Genomic DNA, 17034 nt, shown 5'->3' on the forward strand with positions numbered 1-17034 from the left:
AAGGCGTATTCGTGAATTTTACTGGTGGCCAGGTATTGATAGTATGGTCGATAAATGGGTCAGTTCTTGTTCTCCTTGTTCTTTGAGTGACAAGTCAGTTAAGCCATTACCTGTTGGTGTTTCACCTATTGAATTTGTTACGTCTCCTTGGAAAAAGTTGGGAGTGGAAATTATTGGCCCACTTGATTTGTCAGCTAACAAAGATGGGTTTTTTGGGGGTTTTGATTGATTACTTTTCGAAATGGCCGGAATTAAAAGTAGTGAATAAAATAGGTTCAGCTCAAGTTGTGGAATTCTTGGATGAAGTATTTTGTAGAGAAGGCATTCCTGCTGAAATTGTTTCAGACAATGGTCCACAGTTTATTAGCAGAGAATTTACTTCAGTCCTTGAAAGATGTGGCATTGTACACAAAAAAGTGTCAAAACAGGCCAATGGTCAAACAGAACGCTTTAATAGATAGATTAAAGAGTCCATCCAACTTGCTGTTAAAAGCAATCTAAACTGGAGAGAGGCACTATGTGCTTCTTTATTGTCTTATCGTGTTTCTCCCAATTCCGTTATGGGTTTGTCTCCATTTGAGATGTTAAGAGGTAGGAAACCAGGCTCAAAACTGTTACTGTGGTGGATGAAAAATAAAATTCCTTGAGAGCCTTCATTTGATCTTTTTAAAGTCAAGGACAAGGTGTTGGCATATCAGGAAAGGATGAAGAGAAACTGTTTTGGTCCGGTCATCCACAGTCGGAAAATTAAAGTGGGTGATTTTGTGCGAGTAAAATTTGGTAGAATATTTGGCAATAAGTGGAATTTTCTGTTCCATTAGAATTGTTATGGTTCTTTCATGCTTCTACATTCCATATGTGGGAGTTGGGCAGTGTAAGTCTGTCTCTTGATGATTGTGGATGTACAAGCTGTTCTTCTTCATTAAACCTCCTATCTACAATCACTTCTGTCTCCTGGATTACCTCACTAGGTAGTCAATCTCAATCTACCCTAGCTTCAGTGTCTCCTAGGCTCTCTTCTGATGTGAGACTGCTGTGTGACCCTTCATCACCCCCTAGGACAGCCGCTGTTTGGGATGCTGATCCTCTTCCCTCTCTGGCCTCCTCCCTGGTGGGGGCCGCAGTCAAGCGCCTGCCCATCCACAGTGTTCAGGGCACAGTCACCTAGGCTTACTGTGTGTCCAATCATCCATGAGCATGTTCAAACAGGCACCTGGGTCTTGCTGAAAGCAGTCCTGCCAGTCTGCAGCCTTCACAGGGTCAATGAAGAAAGTTGTATGCTGTGCTGTCAGGATTTTTAGTTTGGCTGGGAACATCAATACACATTTAATTCCTATGTCACGTAGCTGTCGCTTGTTTTATTTTTATTTTTTCTATTGCATATTTATATAGCGCTAACTCGACCCGAAGGTATTGGTGCGCTTTACATGAGCACCGTATTTACATTACACATTCAGGCACGGGGAGATTAAGTGATTTGCCCAGAATCACAGGATGTGGACGCTACCCAGAGGCTCAAACCCTGGTTTCCAGCACCAAAGTCGGCAGTCTAGCCGACGGACTACATCCTCTCCCATAGTCGTAGTAAAGCTGCCTCTGCATTGCTACACCGCAAGGGTGAAACCAGGAAATATCATCACCTTAGAGTCATCAACTGTAACAGGAAGCTTGCAGCAAGAAACCGCTGTAATACATGATTCTAGTGAAGATGGGCCACATCAGAGCTCTCAGAACAGTCGCTGTGTGGGTACTCTATGGGACCGCTCCACTACAAAGAATTTGGCTAGGCCCACTAGTGACAGGGTTGTCTGCAACTAATGTTCAATGAATGCAATGGTGCCTGATTACTCGGTGTACATGAGGAGGCCAACTATACGAAGGTTGTTGCATCTAGAGCAACCCTCTGCCTCTTCAACCTGAATTTCCACAATGAGAATTTGTTCTGTCAGCACTTGCTCAGCCATGTCCTTCACTTGTGGAGTCACTGGTGAGGACTTTGCACTTAAGCTTGAGCTGGGTGTCAGGAAGCAGGGTGAGGTGTGCCGCCATGTGTCGATCTTTGCTTCTAGGATTGCTTGGGAATTGTCTATATCCTCCAGAATACTGTGTTATTTTCCTGTGTAGAGGTTCAAGTCCGGAGTTGCTTGGGCTTCTGTGGGTAGGATCACGAATGTAGCCAGGGGGGAAGCCATCTGTCACCGGCACCCTGAGTAGGAGTCTTAGTAGATCAATATTTTTCCAATTGGGGAGAACCTTATGCCGATGGCAAGAAGCCGGCAAATTGATCCAGATTGCATCCCTCCAAGCAAAACAGCCCGAGAGGTGCCTGGACTAGGCTAGGACTGCGATTTACACTATGTCAGGACAACACAAGCAACTGTTAGACAGTGAGGATAACCAGCATTGTGCCCAGTGGTAGCTCACTCCTCAATTTGGAGGCCTTATCTTCCGCCGTCAGGGAGGGGCATCCATACTTCAACAAAGGCGAGATTCAGGGCCTGATGACACTGGGACCAGCTGTTGGCCTCAGGTGGGGGCAGTCCTCTTCAATTCTCAGGCCGGCACCTTAAGTTTTGCCTCCAGAAGAGTCCAGGTAAGGGGTACAAAGCCCCCCTTTTATATGTCCAGCAGGTAGTGATCCACCATTCCAGGTGGAAACTAGGTGGCAGAAGTGCAACCACCCTCTCAGAGATCTCAAGATCTCCTTCACCAAGGACCCCCACACTGCCAAAACTGACCTTCATGAAGAAATGAAGGCCATCGCTGAATGGATGAGGAACAGCCGACTGAAGCTGAACCCGGACAAGACGGAGGTCCTCATCCTCGGATCCAACCCTTCGGCCTGGGATGACTCCTAGTGGCCGACTGCACTGGGAACCACTCCAACACCCACCAACCACGCATGCAACCTAGGGGTCATCCTCGACTCCACCCTCTCCATGACTAAACAGGTCAATGCCGTCTCCTCCTCCTGCTTCAACACCCTCAGCATTCTCCGCAGGATCCTCACTGAAACGAGGAGAACGGTCACCCAGGCCCTCGTCAGCAGCATGATGGACTACGAAAACACCCTCTACGCAAGAGCCTCGGCCAAACTCCTGAGAATGCTCCAACGCATCCAGAACGGCTTCAGCACGCCTGATCCTCAACATCCCTTGCCGCAGCCACATCACACCCCACCTGAGAGACCTGCACTTGCTCCCATTCAACAAGAGGATAACCTTCAAGCTCCTCACCCATGCACACAAGGCACTCTACAACACCGGACCAACGTACCTCAACAGACGACTGAGCTTCTACACCCCCACCCGCCAGCTCCGCTACGCCGACCTCGCCCTCGCCACAGTCCCCCGCTTCTGAAGAGCGACCTCCGGCGGCAGATCATTCTCCCACCTCCCCTCCAAGACCTGGAACACCCTCCCCATTCACCTACGGCAGACCAAAGACCGGCTGACATTCAGAAAACTCCTCAAGACCTGGTTTTTTGAGCAGTAGCAGCATTCCCCACCCCAGCGCCTTGAGACTCTCACGGGTGAGTAGCACACTTTACAAATGATATGATTGATTGATTAATAATCCTACCAATTGTAGTGTGGCTGGGCTCTCCCGAGCCGTGGGAGGTCCGCAAATCTCACTTGCTGCGAGGGAGGAGGCAGCAACGCCAAGGAGGGAGAGGTCAATGTCCGCTGTGCTTCCGCACTCATCAATCACTGTTTGGCCCCTCAGATCTGCTGCTCCTCTTCATGCCAGCCACATCAGATTCCTCAAGATCAGCCCAATATCGCCTCAGCCACGGACTTAACAGCCTTACTCCAAATGTAGGCCATGACGAGTCTTGTCAATCAGCCTCACGGTCGCTATGGGCTGGCCACTTCCTCCACCATTTCACCCCACAAGTAATCCTTCAGGCTATTCAGCCATTGATCCAGTTCCTTCTGGCCATGGAAATACTCTGAGACGGATGGTAGTGAGTATTCCTGTTTCCCCTTGCGGATATTGTGGATGAGCTTGGGCTGGTAAAGCCCCAGATTAAGCATTCAGGCAGTTGCCCCCCCCCTGATTACATCATTGATGACATCATACATTGTGACACCGTACTACAGTGTTAGTGGTCTCAAGTCATTCTGCATACTGCAGGTATGGCCAATTTTCTTTTCACCTTAATGAGATTACCCACTTTAATACTTCATATGACCCACAAATGTAACTCAAGAAGATGGCAGGTATACATTTGCCACAGTAAAGACACTTCCTTCCAGGCCAATCGACTGTAGGTTGTATGTTGTACTTTAGTAAAATACACTTTATCAGTTTCTGAGATGGGCACAGTAGCATACAACCTCACAGCCATGCTTACAACACCAATGAGAGATGAACCAATTCTAAGTGGGACACCCCTACATTCTTCATTAGTCAACAATCTCTAATGCCTCAAAACTGTCTACAAAGTTTTGGAAATAAACATCCACACTTTATATGATGTCATATAAAGTAATTTAACATGTCATGAGTGATGTAATATATGAGATCATAAGCAGTGGAAATATGGTTAGCTCACTAAACTGTAACTGGTGAAATGCAATGTTGTTTTAAAACCATAGTTTTTATATTATTGCAAAGCCTAACCAAGATGTCACTTTAAGCTTTGGGTTTTTTCTGAGTTATGGCTCTGGCTTAAACTCACCAAATTAATGAAATTCACAAATTATGGTTAGAAATGCAAACAACACACAACAAGCCTTTACTTTAATTCTCAGTGAACAAGCTCATTTTTTTCAGCCTGGGGAAAGGCTATATACATATAAGTAGGCTACAGCCTTGGAGAAGAGTGTTTCTGAAACACAACCGTCAGTAAAAAAATCATGCTTGCTTGGTAAGACTGAAATAATAATTTTATGTCCCCCCAATTTAATACTTCACCAGCAGCCACTGTTAGTAAATCTAATATGTTTTGATCCCCTCTTTAACTCCACCTCCTCATTGGACCTGCAGAAAATCTGAAATATCTTCCCAGGGTGTAACTTGCTAATTGCCTGCACCTCAAAGAAGCAGCAATTGATGGAAGCCAAGAAACATAAACATCTTGTATGGGAGCATAAGAGAACAGCACAGAGGGCCAAGTGGGTTAAAAGCTTTGACTTGATCACAGCCAATAAACACCAATAATCTTAGCAGTACCAACATTGTATACTCATTTCATGGGGACTGCACTAGAGGGTATTTGGTTCAAGAAGGAAAATGGCTTGCACATGTCAAAGCCCTCTACACCGAGCACCATGACAAACCGTAGCTAAACAAATTAGATCCCAGGAGGGATTTAGAGGAAGTTGGTGTTGACATGACTGCAGCATCAATGGATCAGGCAGCACTGAACAATATGATGGTCTGCAAAGTCCTGAGGAGTATCAGGAAGGACGGTGCTCCAGGCCCCAAGTGCCCTACCAGGGTCATTATTTAGAGAAGACACACAGTTCTACGCGTCAGCACCCACCCTAATGTATGTTGAATGCAGACTCCTTGAAGACATCCCAGAGTCATAGAGGTGCTCTCTCCTGCAGCCCATCTTCAAGAAGGGTGGCAACACTGACCTCAGGAAAGATCACATAATAGAATTGTTGGACATTGAGAGCAAAGCCTACACCAGTAAATTTCTGCAGGCACTAGAAACTGGGCTTTCGCTGAGGGACTGCTACCCTGCTATCAAACATGGTCTCAAGCGTGAGGATCAACAGTGGACAACATTGTTGCCCTCTCGTGTCTAGCCCATTTAGCGATAACCTATACATCCCTTCCCATTTTTGCCTGTTTTATTGACTATTCCTCAGCCTTTGACAGAGTAGTCCGGAACTCCCTCTGGCAGAAAATTAGAGCGGTATAGCATCTGCCCCAAATTACTGTGTGCCATCATGTCTCTTTACACTTGGACCTGGGTAAAGGTCAAGCTCACAGGGGACACAGCTTCTGTCAAAATAACCACTAACCAAGGATTAAAACGAGGCTGTTTGCTGGCCCCACTTCTATTCAACCTATACACGGCTGTTCAAGGCCTGGATCTGTCTGGTGCAAACTTGGACATCCCAAAGATTGCAGGCAAAAAATCTACCTTATGCAATATGCAAATGATCTACACCTATTGGACCATACTAAAGTTAGCCTCCAAAAAGCCCTTTAGGCCGTGAACACATATAAAATCAAGAACTAACTTGTAGCCAATGCAAGCAACACAAAAAGAGTGATCATTGGACGTTACCTGAAAAAAAGGGCTATGAGATTGTGGCTTGAATGAGTACAAAATTACAACTACCTGGGAGCATGGCTAGCAAAACTGGAAGATCGACAGTGCACCTGCAAATGATGAAGCCAAAATGAGGATGGTTGAGTACGCACTTTGCAAATTAAACAACGCACTTGACAGCCCAACGACTACAGCTATAAGGAGGGTGATTCGGGCAAAACTGCTTCCCTCAGTCAATTATGCTCGGCCACCTGCCGGCAAGATGGTGGCCGATCTTGAAAAGATCCTATGCACGGGCTTCAAGAAACTGTTCCAACTACCCTCCTACACAAGTAGCACGTTCATCAGGCTTAAATTTGGCCAAGTCAATCAAAAATTTGAATGCATAGCTGCCTTGGTGAAATATTTGTAGCAGACAACAGCCGCTACTATCAACACTATGAAGGCAGTCATAAAAACAATCTTCACAAAAGATAATTATCCATGGTCCACAAATCTCACAGCTGCGAGGGAATGTCTTCAACCTGCCGTGGAGAACTGGGAATCAAATGCCTTTCATTAATATTTTTAGTATAATTACAGCTATTAAATCAGCAATAAAAAGCAATTATACCTCTGTTCACATGCACTGTACATGGAAACCCTACAGGCAAGGGTCTTACATGTCTCCTTAACAACTCCTCAAATTAATCAGTCAGGCAAGACCCATCTCCATCAGTCCATCAGTCCATGGGAAAATGCTGGCTAGATCAAATTGTTTGGGAAAGACTGGTGCCACTCCCAAGTAGAGAATTGACCCCCACCTGGAAAACAGCTGAAACCAACATGTGCTGCAGACTGAGTAATGACAGACGGGAATCACTGACTCACATACTACTCGATTGTCCAGAGCTACTACAAGCCTGCCGCACCCTATTGGGGCCGATTGTTTTACTCCAGGTAACTCATTCAGCCAAAGAGACTCTACATCTCTTATACGCCCTGGAAACGTTGGTGGACATGGCCAAGTTTGGGAAATGTATATATCATTCTCGCTCACTGCTTAAAGAAACGTTGTCGAAAACAACAAACCAACTACCTGCCACTGTCCAGCCCTTTTGAAGAGGAGCAGCCAATCGTTCAATAATATGCACTAATTAATTGACTTAAACCAGCTCTTTATTTCATACCTGGCTGTTATCAGCCACCCTGATCCCTATTAACTGGGTTTACAGACCAAACTCATTTGCCAATCTGTATCTGGAAACATTTATGTCCCGAACCATCTCGTTTTTCGAATGGAATATTTTACTGCTTCCATATCTATTATGTATCTACTGATTTAAATAGTTGTCATTATGAATTGCACAAATTATAATGATTTTTAAGTAACGTTTCTGATATGTTTTTTATCCTGAAATTCATAAACGTGTCCTGATTTAAAGTAATCATATAATAAAGTATTCATTCATTCTAACTGCTTGTCACATATGATGCAGATTCATCAAATAGTGCTGAAATTATATGTAATGGAAAATGTTATCCTACCTCCTTAACTTTGCTCCCCGTGATGAATTGGCATAAAAATGATATAACAATCAAAAAGAAACCTTCCAAGGTTTTGTTAAATATTGTGCAGATTCCTCACACAATGCCAGAGTTTTTAGCAAATGAATACAACCCCCACCCCCAAATCCCTACTTCGTTTTATTTTGGTAGACCCATGGTGGATCTGAGCAAACTTAAAAATACTAAAAGAAAGCTAGGGGCAAGATGTAGGTAACTTCTATTTACCGACTCATAAATACAGAATTTTCCCGATTCGGTATTTATGAATCAGCAAATATGAAGCAGGGAGATGTAGGTATATTTTAATCTGGAATTACTGTATCGGTAACTTTCGGTATTTACCGATTCGGTAAATACCGAATCGGTATTGTTTGCCCATTGATTCCTATGGGCCTTGAAGCTCATGGGCAATACCGATTCGGTATTAACCGAATCGGTAAATACCGAATCCTGCAAGGGTGCAGGGGGTGTCACTTTGACACCCTCCAGCACCCCAAATACAGGCATGTGTGACATGTGGCACACATACATGCCCTAAGGGCATGTCTGTGTGTCACATGGCACAGGTGTGCATGCACAGATGTGCATGCACACCTGAATTCGGTATTTTACCACCCAATTGAATTGGGTGGTAAAATACCGATTCTTAAGGGCCTGTGACACTCTTAGGAGTGTCACCTACATGTGGATTTACCGAATCTGTAAAATTACCAATTCGGTATTTTACTGAATCGGTAAATTTACCAATTCTGTAAAATGATGGCCCCTACATGCCAAATCCTAAATACCGGTCGGTAGGTATTTTCTCTCCTACATCTGGCCCAAAATGTCTTAAGTCCCTGCCACATTATGTGCAGATCCATCAAACGTTGCCAAAGTTATTAATACATTAAAACAACTTTTTATCCTCCCCTTTGCCTGCCATTGGATCAAAAAACCGATATACCTTCACTGGGTGTCCCCTGCCAACTACTGGCCGCACTTGAAACACATAAATGAAATAGCGCCAAAGTTATAAGCCAATGAAAAATGTATTGATCGCTAAGATTTAAGTATGTCCCTACTTTATGGAGTGGCAAAAAAATTGACATGCCAATAGAAAACTAATCTTTCCTAACTTCTGCCAAATTGTATGCAGATTAGTCACGAAGTGCCAAACTTATTAGCAATGGACATGTTGTTGCCCCCTCTTTTTAATTGTCACTGCCCCCTTTTATGGTTATGAACAAATCTGAAAATACACACTGTAATCTGGATACAGTGTCGGCCAAATCTCTGACATATTGGTCAAGTGATGCTAAAGTTATAAGCAAATTAAGAAATGGTTTTTCAACTGACAAATCTATAAAATGGTTACCCCTTTAAAACCTGTCTGGCACCTTATTCAAATGCAAACCTCTTAAAAACTAGTGACCAGACATGCACCAAATCAGTGCTGAACTTGGAAAACATTTACTATGGGCACCCCTAAAATGGGGGTCAATGTGTGGCAGAGAATAAGGGTGAATTATGAAGGCAGAGCAGGAAAAGCAGAGTCTGGCCGTCAATTTATACTTTTTTTTTCAATCTGCTGCAAACAAATTGGAAACAAGGGCAAATGTGACAGCAAATCTGCTCTAGCTTACTTAAAATGCCACAAAAGGGGCATTTTAAAATATCTTACGGGTTAAGACGCCAGCTACAGACATGTTTGTGTGCCCAGCAATTTTGAGATGGTTCTTGTAAAGCAGTAAGATAGTTCTGTTGGTTAGTGTAGTTCTGGTAGAGTTCTTTGTTGTATCCAATCACAGATTTGACTCATGAAGTACAACAGAGGGTTAATATGCCTGCTGCAAACCACTTTGTGTAACATGCAGGTCACATCTGTATTTTATGTAAATAGATAAGAGGGCTACTGCTTTTGACACAGAGATTATTTTGTTAATTTCAGTTCATAAATTGCTATTCCTCCAATATTGCACATTGATCTATTTACAGGCATCAAGGAGCTTCATGAAAACTGTAAGCCATGGGTTAAGATCCTCTTTTTCTCAATGTGTTGTTATTCTAAGATTTCAAAGATGGAGTCCTCTGAGAATTAGCAAGTCTTGTTAACACAGACCCCAATCACTGCTTTAAATTTTATATCCTGGCTTGTGTTTCTCGCAAACGTTTACACTTAACATATATCTACAAGTACAAACAATATGTCATTCCTACACCCCTCATAGTTTTGACATTTCCTGAACAGTGATTTAAACATGTTTATGATTTATTGTACTTTTGCAAGGGATGTAAAGTGCTTTGTCACTCTACACTAGGTTGAGTATCGCAGTGAAAGAATTAAATTAAAAAAGCTTTTAGATGTCATTTTAATAATTATTAGCGTCATTGCTCACAAACACAGATAAATCTTAAATTTTTAGTAAGCATCCCTTACATAGGGGTTTGAAGAATGTCAAAAACATGCTTCCAAATCATAATTTCTCTAAAATACGTTTGAAGTGATAAGCTATGTGACGTTATTTCCATCAATTGGATTGGCATTTAGGTGATAGGCTCCATGTGGCTCCCAGCCAGGGTGGTGCTGGAACAAATGAAGGGCTCATGGTCCTTTAAATCAAGCCTTTGATTTGAGCCCAGCTGGATGTGATAATTTGAAAGCCTTTAACAACAAAGAGATCCGTGGGTCTGAAATGACTGTACAGGCAGAAGAAAACACTAGAGGTAGTATCTAGTAGCTTGTGGGGAAATCCCTTTCAGGACAAAATCCCTCACCCACTATAGGTGGCATGCTTCATCATATGGGATTCTCCTCTTGGTGGAAAAGCCTAGTCTCGCCAAGGGCTACAACTCCATCACTAAGAGGAAGGAGCTCAGGGATGTTTTTATTCCCCATGCTTATTAGGATATACTAAATCCGTCAGATGAGAAAGATCAAATTTAGTGTGATGAAGGCGCAGTGCTACAAAAAGAAGAAAAACTCTAAAGTGTAGGTGGTGAAGCTAAAACTAACCAACAAGAGTGATGGAGTTGCTTTTATTCGTTCGTTCTTGATGCTAAGATTAAAAAGAGTGCACCTGCAGTATGGATATAAAAACTGCACGTGTCAGACGAAAAAAGTAGGTCTACATGTTTCAGCCTTGTAGACCCAAGATGGTATCATGGCTTTCATCAGGACCTTTGAAAAATGCTACTGCGTAAATAATACGTGAAAATCATGAAAAGACATGAGTAAAGTGAAATACAAAACCAGTAATCTATCTTTTTTAGTGTTCCATGTACTGGCCGTACCTATGAAAAGGCACAAGCAACAAGAGAAAATCAGTAAGGTAGAGACTCACAACATGTCATTTAGTACAGTGTTAGGAGCTAGTGGGATGCTATTATCTATATAATCAATCCATTTATGGCAATAAAAACGTGTAAGAATAAGTTCCTAAAATTCACTTTTGAATTTAGTAACCTCAGCCTGCCGTTTCTGGACATCCGCAGAGATACTGGCATCCCACAACCAAACAGACGTGGAAAAACTCTTACCTTTTCTGACACTAACTCTTCAGATTCTGATTTTGATGTTCTGGGAGCAGGTGAAGATTCTAATTACAACTATCATGAAAGGAATCAGAGAGGCCATTTCTCTGTCCAATATTCTAGAGCGCAAACAGATTCTCCTTTTTTTATCGAGGGCAGAGGCAGAGCCAGAACCCGATTTCTGAGGACAGACAGGAACTTTTACCAGCCAATAGACCCTCCACATCCGCAGTTATATATGCGGACAAGGAACCACCAATATTTGAGGTCGTAAGAACAGCTAAAGACTCACAAATTCCTATTTTTAATCTATCTGAACACACTCTGTCCACACAAGAAGTTAGTGTGCTTAGTAGGAGACTCTCGTCTGACCCTAGTACACAACTTAATCGATTCAAATTAAATCAGGACATGTTTTAATCTTTCCGAAAAGTAAGACTAAAACAATTCTTTCAAACAGCAGAAAGTAGAGAGGAGGAAGTCAACTTTTCAGGATGCAAACCACCCTCCACCTTCACATCCACATTGGATATGGTAGGTCCGGAGGTATGCATTTTTGAATTTTGTTTTATCAAAGACCTGGAAAAAATTACAAAATTCATTCCTAAACCTCAACCCAATCTGAGCATCCCAGAAAGAAATGCCTTAAAGACTTTGCAATGCAATCCACATATCACCATTAAACCATGTGATAAAGCAGGGGGCATAGTGGTAATGGACACGGCCAAATACACAGAAAAAAAACACCATGCTGCAAAAACCTGAATACTATAGGAAAGCTAGCACAAGAGCCTTAACAAAATTGAAAACCTTGATAGACACCACTGTGCTAAAAGCATTTGTTGACGGTTTTATTTGATTTGTCAAGAGGAAATGGATTTTCTTGTCAAATCCAACACAGTGATGCCTGCCCTCTATGGTGGACAAAATCCCTCACCCACCATAGATAACAGATAAAGATGTCTCTGGCCTACCTTTGAGACCTATTGTCTCTTCGATAAACTTGTGCACTGAGCCATTGTCACAGTATATTGACACCTTTCTATGCCCACCCACCACCCAATATGCCTCAGACATCAAAGACACGGGGCATATAATAGCAACTCTAGAACAGGCCCCTTCAATCATGAAACACAGCTTCTTGTCACCCTTGACATTGAATCGCTTTATACCAACATTCCCCAGGACCTAACCATAGAGTCGGTGGCAGAGCTCTTGGCTAGGACACTGGGTGAGAGACCAGACACCTTCATTTTAGAGTGCCTCACTATAGTTTTTCAACATAACTATTTTGAGTTCAAGCAGGAGTTATACCAACAGATCAAGGGCACCAGCATGGGGCTTCTTGTGCCCCCAGCATAGCGAACATCTTCATGGGTGAGTTTGAACGAAAACATGTTTTTAATGAAGCAACCCCCTTTTATGAAAATGTAGCCAAATGGCATAGATTTATTGATTAAAAAATAAAGAATGGGTGGTGCACTGCGTGGGTGAAATGTAAGTTTTTGTCGTTTCAACAATAAAGTTCTGGGTGCTCTGCCAGGGTGGTGTTATCCGTCCAAACACCGTTACATCGACAAGTAGGTAGTGTATGCAGAGATCTGCCAATACATCCCCTGATTAGGCACTCCAAAGGTGATCAATGACTTGATTCATAAACTTATTCAACTTTCGATGCTTTTATTCAGCAAAAGTCTGTTCAATTAGATATTGGTTGCATATCAATTGGCGACATGTACTTCATACAGATAATTCTATGAACAATCATCTCCAATGCATTTCGGGCGGGGGGCCCTTGATCACGGAGCGTTCATAGTACCGGGAGGTAACGCATACCGTCCGTATGCTTGTGAGCTGTAATGCGCGGGGTGCCGCCGGCACCCCGCGCATTACAGCTCACAAGCATACGGACGGTATGCGTTACCTCCCGGTACTATGAACGCTCCGTGATCAAGGGCCCCCCGCCCGAAATGCATTGGAGATGATTGTTCATAGAATTATCTGTATGAAGTACATGTCGCCAATTGATATGCAACCAATATCTAATTGAACAGACTTTTGCTGAATAAAAGCATCGAAAGTTGAATAAGTTTATGAATCAAGTCATTGATCACCTTTGGAGTGCCTAATCAGGGGATGTATTGGCAGATCTCTGCATACACTACCTACTTATAGATTTATTAATGACATTTTCTTTATATGGACAGGCTCAGAGTCAGACCTTCAGGAATACGTTTCTTGGCTCAACCTAGCGGATAACAACCTGAATTTTACGTGTAACTTTTCATCAAACCAAGTGGAATTCTTAGACATTTGGATTAAAGGCATAAATGGCCAGTTGGAAGTTAGCCTTTTTAGAAAACCAACTGCTAAAAACACAATACTTGAACACAGCAGCTTCCACCCCCATGCCAAAAAGATTCTATCCCCTTTGGGGAACTCTTAAGAATCCGAAAAAATTGAACCAGAATGAAAGATTTCATGTAGTATGCAGAGCAGCTACAAAATCGCCTCATATTGAGAGGGTATCCCAGAAGACTAATACGACAGTCTCTTAAATGAGCAAAATACTATAACAGGGATGCACTGATCAGCAACACCCCTAAGCAGACCTCAGACAAATTGGTACATGTAGTGGACCATTCCAGTATAAACTAGAAAATCAGGCAGATACTGGATAAAAATTGGAAGATTCTCAACACAAATGAAGCGGAGGACATTCTGCAGAAACCCATGGTGGCTTTCAGGAGAAACCCCAACTTAAGAGATAAATTGGTTCACAGCAGATCCATACCATACACAGAGACTAGACAAACAACCATATATGGCCTACCACCGCCGGGAGGGAATCACAGATGTGGAAATTGCAACGCCTGTGATTCTGCTATTACCACTCAAACTTGGACATATGGAGAAAAATCAGGGATCATCAGACATATGTCAAATTGCAGAAGTTCCAACGTCATTTATCTTATACTATGGCCTTGTGGACTAGGATACATTGGGGAAACCTCAAGGGAGTTCCTTATTAGACTCTCGGAACACAAATCTGCAATAAAAACAAACATGTCACAAGCACCTATGGTCAACCACTACCAAAAGCAACAACATACGGAAAATGACATGAGGTGGCTGATCTTAGAACGTGTAAAAGTGATACCAGGAAAAGACCCCACAAAAATGAGAAAACAAATAGAAACCTTCTGAATTTTTTCTTTGGATACAGTTCGCAAGGGACTAGGGGCCCGATGTAGGTAGGCCGTTAACGATCGGTAACGGCCGAAAATACCGGTTTTTGGCCCTTACCGATCGGTATCCAGCCATCGAGATGTAGGGCAATGAAAATCGTCCAAATCGGTATATATACCGAATCGGAATGGTTATCAAATCGGAAATAATCCGATTCGGAAATCCCCCGAATCGGTAAGAGAACGAATCGGTGACATACCGATTCGATAAAAATACCGAATCGGTACATGTACCGATTCGGTAGTGACACCGAATCGGAAAAAATATCGATTCGGTCCATGTATCGAATCGGTAGAGACAGCGAATCGGAAATAATTCCGAATCGGATAAACTACCGATTCGGTAGAGTTACCGAATCGGTAAATCACCAAATCGGACAGGGCAAAACTCTGATTGAGATGTAGGGAAGCATAGAAATACCGATTTTGGCTCAAAATCGGTATTTCAAAATCGGTATTTACCATGGATTACAAACAGGTGGTAACCAACTTCACCCTATAAAAATAGACCCAAAATGCATTGAAACTTGCAGGATGGCGGCTTTTTATGTCATTGCAAGGCGGCTACAGCAGGAAGGAGAGAGGGAATGGCAAAGAGAGGAACAGGTCTACAGACAGAGGATCACCCTGTTCATGCTCACAGAGGCAGAGATCCTAGAGAGGTACAGGCTGGACTCAGACACCATTCTGGAGCTCATCAGGGACCTCAAACCACTGTTGGACCACCCCACCCCAAGGGCACACGCCATCCCAGCGCACATGCAGGTGCTATGCAGCCTACACCTGCTTGCGTCTGGCAGCTATCAAAGTGGAGTAGCTGCGGTAGGAGGGGTGACCCAGAGCAGCCTGTCAAGGTTTTTCCACAAATTCCTTGACGCCATGATACAGAGGATGGACCAATACATCTCTTTCCCTGCAACCCACGCGGAACTGGTACAAGCAAAAGCAGACTTTTACCAGATGTCACAATTTCCCCAAATCATCGGCTGTATAGATGGCACGCACATTCCGATTTGCCCCCCTGCTGACACAGAATACATATACCGCAATAGGAAGTCTACGCACACCATCAATGTTCAGGTGATCTGCAATGCGAAGTGCACCATCACAGACCTGGTCGCAAAATTCCCAGGGAGTACCCACGACTCCTACATTTTTCAACAGAGCGGCATCTATGCACGGCTGACGGCTGGCGAATTTGGTGAAGGATACCTCCTAGGTGAGACACATCATCAGACCCCCATAACACAAAGTAGCTAAGTGAAATACATGTATGCATGTGAGTAATGTTACCCCTTTTCCTTCTAGGCGACAGTGCATATGCCCTCCGCTCATTCATACTCACCCCCTACCTCAACCCCTCTACACCCAGCCAAAGGAGGTATAACCGGGCCCACAAAAGCACAAGGAATGTAGTTGAACGGACCTTTGGCATCTGGAAAAGCAGATTCAGATGCTTGCACAAGAGTGGAGGTGCAAGGCAGTACACCCCCATCACCTGCTGCAAGATCATAGCTGTCTGTGCAATGTTGCACAACCTTGCGGTTAAGAAGGGCACTGAGGTGGAGTTGTCAGACTACGAGGACCATGACGACGACGTTGCTGTGCCACAAACACAACCTGCTGGGGTGTCTACGCCAAGTGATGGCAGATACAGACGTGAGGAGATTACAGAAAACTATTTCTGAGTGAGTACAGATGCACAGACAGGTCAATGGATGTTAGGAAAATAAATATTTAATAATGTTGCAACAACGTTACTGCACTGATGTGCAACAAAAGAAAATGTAAACAAAAAGTGTGTAAATGTCAATTGTCCGGGTTACCTCACCCGCCCTGGCAGTCTTATTTCTTGCTGCGCTTAGCAGCCCCACTAGGATGTGCCTCACCCCCTTCTGCATGTCCAGCAGCCTCAGCTGAGCGCCTGCTGCTCCGGCGCGGCTCAGACACTGCGCTGGCCGGGCTGCTGCGGCTGCTGCTGTCCCCAGCCTCGCCCAGGTCCAGGGCTGGATTAACAACAGTGTTCGAAATGATAAGTGCCTCCATGGCGGTGGTAATGCGGGCCATGCCCCTAGTGACCTCTGCCGTGTTCTGGGTCAGGCTGGCCTCCATGTTTGCCCCACGTTGGCATAGCTTACCGCCTAGCAGCAGCAAGGCGGTTGATAGCCCTATTCTGCACGCGGGCATCCCTGCGGCGAGAGAGCTCGTGTTCATCCAGTTTTGTACAGAGCTGGGTGATGGCAGTGGTCATTCGCCCAAGACCTGTTGCAATGTCCTTGTTGCTTTCAACAAATGTCTTGAACCCCTGTGCAATCTCTCCCATCTGCAGGTTATGCACCCGCAACTGGCGCTGGCAGGCCAAGATTGATTTAGCCTGCATCCTCTGGATTTTTACCATACTGCCCTCCAGCCCTTGAAACACGCTGCCCTCCAGTGCTGGAAGTGCACTGCTCGATGTTCTTCGCCTCCGGGGATTGCTGCTGCCCTGCT

The sequence above is a fragment of the Lissotriton vulgaris genome, chromosome 5 (assembly GCF_964263255.1).
Source record: "Lissotriton vulgaris chromosome 5, aLisVul1.2, whole genome shotgun sequence".
Classification (NCBI taxonomy): domain Eukaryota; kingdom Metazoa; phylum Chordata; class Amphibia; order Caudata; family Salamandridae; genus Lissotriton; species Lissotriton vulgaris.